The following is a 7,272-nucleotide window of genomic DNA, read 5'->3' as shown; positions in this document are numbered from 1 at the left end:
TTACAGTTCTCCAACGTACTGCATTGAAATTGTGATAGTGTTTACAGCTTTTGGCCAAAAGAGGGCGATGTCTTCATGACAACAAACTACTGCACGGCTGTGGATTTCACTTCTTGCGTCTTGTAAGATCATAAATGGTTAACCAGCTGTGCTGTTTCACTCCACTCAGTGCATGGCCACACCAGTCTAATATAGTAGGTTACATTCCCACCATATACTGCCCCTGGTTACCTGGTGGGGAACAGTTCCCTCCTGTTGTTATTTCATATAACCTCATCAAAAGAGCCCCAAAACAAATGTTGCTAAGCAGAGAGACTGCCACCTGTTTGGAATCTGGGCATGTGCTGTGTTCAAGTGCGTGCTGCTTTTCCCACACCAGTCTTTTCAGACAAGGTTAGAGGTCATCAGCACTGGAGTGGGGATGTAGGCCTCATCTGGCTCTTCTCCCACCTTTATTTTTGGTACCTGGATGAAACATGCAGAACATCATTTTTTTACTTACAATTTGGCTGTTAGAATCACTCCAAACTAAGCATATCCTGAGTGTATGGTGATGTTTAAACCTAAAAAAATGCCTTATCACTTATCATGCATCAACACCTGCTCTTTAGGAACTTCCTGTTCATATTTTGACAACTTAGCAGTGCAGTGCACTGTACTGTATGGGACTTCAGTAGATGTTGCGTTTCTGTTTCAGAAACATTAAAATATACATTTTTCCATCTCGTATAACAGATGGATAATATTGCCATTGATAGCTGATGCAGATATACTTTCTCTCACTTATCATTAATATTGTGAAAACTATTTGAGAAGTTTTAAGAAGTTTGCCAATTAGGTACACGTGTAATAAAAGCATAAAAAGCATTTCCATATCCAGTTCTTCAGGATGTGACAATGTCTTGCCAAAAGTACTATCAACGTTAGTGCATCTGCTCCTGGAATAAAGGGAAAAAGGCAGTAGCCTGCTACCATAGTCATGATGAAGTGCTTTCTTAGGAAAGACGTTTTCCATTTCTCTTGGCTTTCGTTCATTCACTTGTCAGAGGTTTAACGTAACACTCCGAAGAGTATGCCAGTTATTATTTATCCATGGATACTTGGCAAAACAACTTAGTTGATGTTTCACAAGTAGCTGAGTAGCACAGCGTAGCTGTCTGCTGTTTTCCGAAGGATGTCCAAAAGGAAGCAGCGAGCAAATTGGTCACTGTCCATTTTTTTCCCCCTTACTGCTGGGGATTCCCAATCCCAAGATTCATATATACTATTTCTGCCTAAAAAGTGGAAAAGGTAGACTATTGAAACAAATACACTGAAAAAGTGGCTGATGCTGTGAATGAAAAGTAGTTTGTTGGTAGTTTTATTCATGGTTGTCCATCATTGTGTACCCCCAGCATGTGAAAATGAACTTCAGGATATGGAGAATCACCCTCCCAGTTGTGATCCCCAGCATTTTCTTAGTGTGTGATCACTCAGACATAACATATTGCTTTTTCCTAAAAGACAGTGTTCATGGGGTTGTTTAAAAGTTCAGTGAAGATTCATTCTTTTTAAAACGTGCATGAATTTGACCCTTAGGTAAATCACATTTTAAACAAGAATGTACATGAAAGAGCACAACATTGTAAAGGACATTGGTCTAAAACAAAATCAATAGCCACCTGCTATCTTAACTGAAATTGAATTAATTTTTGAATTAATTGAACTTACACTATGTTTATTTTATTGCAACAATGCAAAAAAATCAATTTGTAATCAGTATTTTTTTTCTTATTTTTGCACTAAAAAAAACAACATAAAATTTACATGGAAAGCAATTTACATAAATATATAAAAATAATGATATTTTGCAGTGAAATTAGGCTTGTTTGTGTTGCAAACCAAAGTTATAAGCCTAAACAAGGCATTGTGTTTGTCTGGTGGTTTCAGTCTCTCGTGCACACGTTAACAAGACATGTTTCATAACATCCCTGATTGTCAAATATCCCTGAGCTGGTTCAGTGCCAGCCCTAGTAATCGAATTTCTAGAGAAGGCTAACAAGTGAAAACAAAATGTCAATGATTTACAGGGTGCGTAAAAGGCAATAAAACACACGCTGATCTACGCCGCTCCACCCCACTCCACCATCCAGACCTGCTACAGAAGAAGGCTGGAAACTGATAAAAATCACATGGACGGATGATTTCATGCTCCTTAGCTGTTTTGCTTTTCACTTGACCTTCTTACAGATCAAATGCTGACTGTCTCTCTGCTAGTCACTGGCATTTCATCAGCTCCTCACACCAGCGTCATATTAATCAAAAGGTCATTCATTTTCTCCACTCCTCAGTGAACTTTTCATGCGATTGACTACAAACTTGAATTACATTTTTTTAAAGATCCAAACCAGTCTTTCTTGTTTCAGACAATCATGTTATATGGATAGTTAACCCAAAAATGAAAATTCTGTCATCATTTACTCAACCTCAAGTTATAACCATCAGTTGATGGACCCCATTGATTATAGTATGGGAAAAAAGTACTATGGAAGTCAATGGGGTCCATCAACTGTTTGATTACCCACATTCTTCGAAATATATTCTTTTGTGTTCAGCAGAAGAAAGAAATTCATACAGGTTTGGAACAACTTGAGGGTGAGTAAATGATGACAGAATTTAGATTTTTTGGTGAACTATCCCTTTAAGAGTTCAACTTAATGTAACACCGTGTTTTTTATTCCGTAAACACCAGTTAGAAAAATATATGTTCAGGGACAGAATTTTGTATTTATGTATTTTCCAATTTGCATGTCTTTTTCTGAGTCCACCAGAGAGTTTAAAAGCCTCTTTAACAATAATCTATGTTTTGTCTGTTCATAAATTCAAAAGGATTTGAGTCTTTTGAGGAAAGAGCAGCAGATGAGCAGTTTTCAAATTCCCCATCTGTACTGTTACTCATCTATCACATGCTCTCACCCTGTGCAGAGACTTCAAAATTCCATATATCTTCCCACTAATTCATTTTTGACATTTTTTTTTTTTTATGGAGGAGACCATTTCTATTGGTTTTTAATGTCAGATACTGTATATTGAAATATCACAATAATGCATATTGTCAGTGTTTTGTGTCGATTTGTGTGAATGTCTACATTGTCTTGCATCAATTTGTAAACATTTTTTTTCATCACAGTTATGAGGGCATACAGGCCTGAAATGATTAATTGCCTTCCACGGGTTAGAATGATTTCATGTGGCTCCTGACCATCTGCTGACATTTCCAAGACATTTGGAAGCTAAATTAAAAAGCCTGTTTTACATTTCCTCTATATGGTGCTCAGTCAACTGATGAAAATGTATACCACCTAATATAAATACTCTCAAATTCATATTTGAAAACACATATAGGTGTTTTCTATGGGCACTGAGGCTTTTGAAAATAGTTAGTTAGTTAGTTAGTTAGTTAGTTAGTATATAGTTAACAATGCATATTGAAATGGATGTATGATTATTTATCCATTTGTTTAGATTCGTTTTTAAACTTTTCTATTTTAAGATTGAAAGTCTGGGTCAGGGACAATGTTAAACAATAAAATCTACAATACATAGAGTAACAAACTTTGAAAAGTCAACCCATGAGATATAAAGAAAACAGCCATGTGTCCTCAATGTTTTGGCTGTGCACAGAGAATATTGTAATGGGCATCTCTATTTAGTTAACACATATTCATATATATATACAAAGGTTGGAAGGTGCATGCTGGCAGTGGTGTCAGTCTGTCAGTCATCTTGCAGCTGTGTGTTTAATCCATGGCAGCAGAGGGTGACCCTAAACCAGTTTTCCCCAACACCTCGCATAACAGAGACCTGATGCTGGACAAGCCATGCCAGACAAAGAGCATTGCCAATGGTTTCTATTTGAAATGTCAACAGTAATGAAATCTGGTGAGTGAATTTGACACAAGTAACATGAAGGCAGGAAATGGCATAACTGCAGCCCATAGACACACACCAGAGAGAGAGTGGCACTGTATATGGGCAGTGAACCAGATAGCAAATAATATTGTGATTTAATGTTGTTTATGATTTAAAGCTTATCGGTTGAGAATCCCTACATTTGAATTATTAACGTGCAAAGTGATGCCTCGCTAAATTATTAGCAAATATAAATGCATAAAGTCTGCATTGGGGTGCACTATAGTTCCTTAACAATAAATTCTGTATTATTCACCGAATAGAGGTACAGATGGTTAGATGTGGGATATTTTATGCTCAGATGTATTCAGACAGGATTTAGAGGTTGCAGTGATGACGAACTTGTTTCATAAATGTCTCAGTAGCAAAGGGAGAAAGAAGAAACTGATGTGACCAGATATGACGGGCCAGGTGCCATACCGAACACCAGGCATTTTCTCTTCTGACCCCTGCATGTGTAAATCACATCCTTCTCACTGATACACACACCCACCCACACACACACACACACACACACACACATACTCAAGCACAAAAAGGCCCCACAGGGAGCAAGACACTAATATGGACTTTAACCGCACGGGGCACTTGAAGATTTTGGATGCATCTGTTTCTAACCCTTTGGCTACAGATTATGTGTGTGTGGGTCGTGTAGTGCCTCTAATGGACAGCAGTATCCCCCATTTGAGAGCTCAGATAATGTACCTCAACCTGTTGGGTCTATCATACATGTAAATCACTGCAGCAGATTTCAAAGTGTCTCTCTAAATCTTGTGATGATTTACAACCAAGCTGGAGCATAAAACAACAGCTGGCCACTGACTGAGCAACATATTACAGATATGGCAGACAGCAAAGTGAATCATTCCTGTGTGGCACTTGGAATTTTGAAACATTTCCTGGTGTTTTTGTGTCAAACATGTAAAAGCTGCTTTGAAACAAAGCAATGCCTCTCAGTGGTAAGCAACTGATAACGTGCAAATAGAAATTTAGATTAATGCATAGTAAAAGTGTAGTAATTTGTTTGTCACACTGGATTATAATCATTTTTTACCTACACTGACAACTAGTGGTGTTGGTGTGGATGCTGCATCGCAAAAGCAAGTGTTTTCGGGTCACCGATGGTCTAATTGCGGTGATCCATGATGAACTGATTTCGATACCAGGGTGGTTACTGAGATCAATTGGTTAGTACTTGGTCGGTCATGGGATCCCAACATGGTGGCCCCCATGAAGTGCTCCATGTAAATTAAAGCTGCTTTTATAGGCTACTGATATGACTTATATTACACTAAAAAAAAATGATATGTTGGCTTTACTTAACTTTTTTATGTAAACAGGTTCCACCGGTTCCACATAACTATGTTTCGTTAAACAAACATAATATGTTCATGTAACTTCAACATCATGGAATTTGGTCATTTTAAGCACCCAATTAAACTCTGAGCTAAAGAGTTAATTAAGTGAATAACTGAGTGATGATTGAGCATTATTGAAGACACCTGATGTTAACAAGCAGAATCTCTGAAGGAGAAAACCTGAATGTTTAAGTCACCATTATGGAGATAAGTGTGTGTTTTAGTTGGGCTCTTGACCATTAACTTAAGATTTTGTTTGGTTGCTGTACATGAGTTATAACAGCGGGATGAACAATAAACAAAGGTCATCTGATGGTGTTGGTTGTGTTTTAACATAATCATTATTTCACAATCATTTGACCTGAGTCACTGAACTTATATTAAACCTAATTTCTGAGTTAAGTTAACCTTTCGAATATAAGCAGCATTGTCATTGTAGAGCATACTATTTTTAGACTTTTCAATGAAATTCAAATGATCAAATCAATAAATAAAAAATAAACTTCCTAAAAAATATTTTGAGTAGGCACACACAGACATCAAGAATCAGCCTATGAATCTCAACAATGGTGACAATTATAAAGCATGTTGCAGTGCATTCTGGGTGCCACCAATCAAAACTCATTCATGGCTCCCATCATGCATTGCTGCATGAATAAATAATGATCTTGTGATCTGTTTGTCACCATTGTTGAGATTCATATGCTGATTCTTGATGTCTGTGTGTGCCTACTCAACATGTTTTTTAAGAAGTTTATTTTTTATTTCTTGATTTGATCATTTGAATTTCATTGAAAAGCCTAAAAATAGTATGCTCTACAATGACAGTAAGGTAAACTTAACTCAGAAATTGGGTTCAATATAAGTTCAGTGATTGAGGTGAAATGATTGTGAAATAATGATTATATTAAATCACAATCAACACCATCAGATCTCCTTAGTTCATTCTTCATCTGGCTGTTATAACTCATGTACAGCAAACAAACAAAATCTAAATTTAATGAGTCAATGGTCAAGAGCCCAACTAAAACAAATACTTATCTCCATAATGGTGACTTAAACATTCCGGTTTTCTCCTTCAGAGATTCTGCTTGTTAACATCAGGTGTCTTCAATAATGCTCAATCATCACTCAGTTATTCACTTAATTAACTCATTAGCTCAGAGTTTAATTGGGTCGCTTAAAATGACCAAATTCCATGATGTTGAAGTTACATGAACATATTATGTTTGTTTAACGAAACATAGTTATGTGGAACCGGTGGAACCTGTTTACATAAAAAAGTTAAGTAAAGCCAACATATCATTTTTTTGAGTGATAGTGTCCTTTTTTAACTTTTTTTCTGTTTAATTTATAAAAAAAAAAAGAGGAAATTGACTTCCTATAAAAAAATGTTTGAAAAAATGTTTGAGACATAAATCTCTAATGTATGCCTTGGTAAGTTATTTGATATGTCCTTGTTTCTAATCATGATATATATATATATATATATATATATATATATATATATAGAATGAAATTGAGGTTGTCAAATCATCTTGGACTGAACCTCCAGCTATTGTGATGTTTCACCCCTCGGATTGTATTGCAACCATTGCATTCATTAATGACTAATTCGATGTTTTAACATTCTCTGACTTTTGAGACAATGTCAATGAAACACTTCAATTGAATAATATACATCTGTTTTAATGTGTTAGTGTTTACTTCATTCTTATGTCATTAAATTCACACTTCTATCCTGAAATCAATAAATTAACCCTCAAATTAAATATGAAAGGCCTTCCATTCCATGCTTATAGTTCATAGTTAGTTAGTTTCCGATACAAATCAATATGTGATTGTTTTAGCTTTTACCTAAAAACTAAGGGTCAATATTTAAAGCTTGTCTTTAAATAAACATCACGTTTGCAATAGGATACTCTTAAATCATTTCTGACATTTCTCTGTGTGTGTCTCTCTA

Source organism: Rhinichthys klamathensis, unplaced genomic scaffold (genome assembly GCF_029890125.1).
Source record: "Rhinichthys klamathensis goyatoka isolate OS25496 unplaced genomic scaffold, OSU_Roscu_1.1 h1tg000247l_1, whole genome shotgun sequence".
Taxonomy (NCBI): domain Eukaryota; kingdom Metazoa; phylum Chordata; class Actinopteri; order Cypriniformes; family Leuciscidae; genus Rhinichthys; species Rhinichthys klamathensis.
This window is presented reverse-complemented; position numbering follows the sequence as displayed.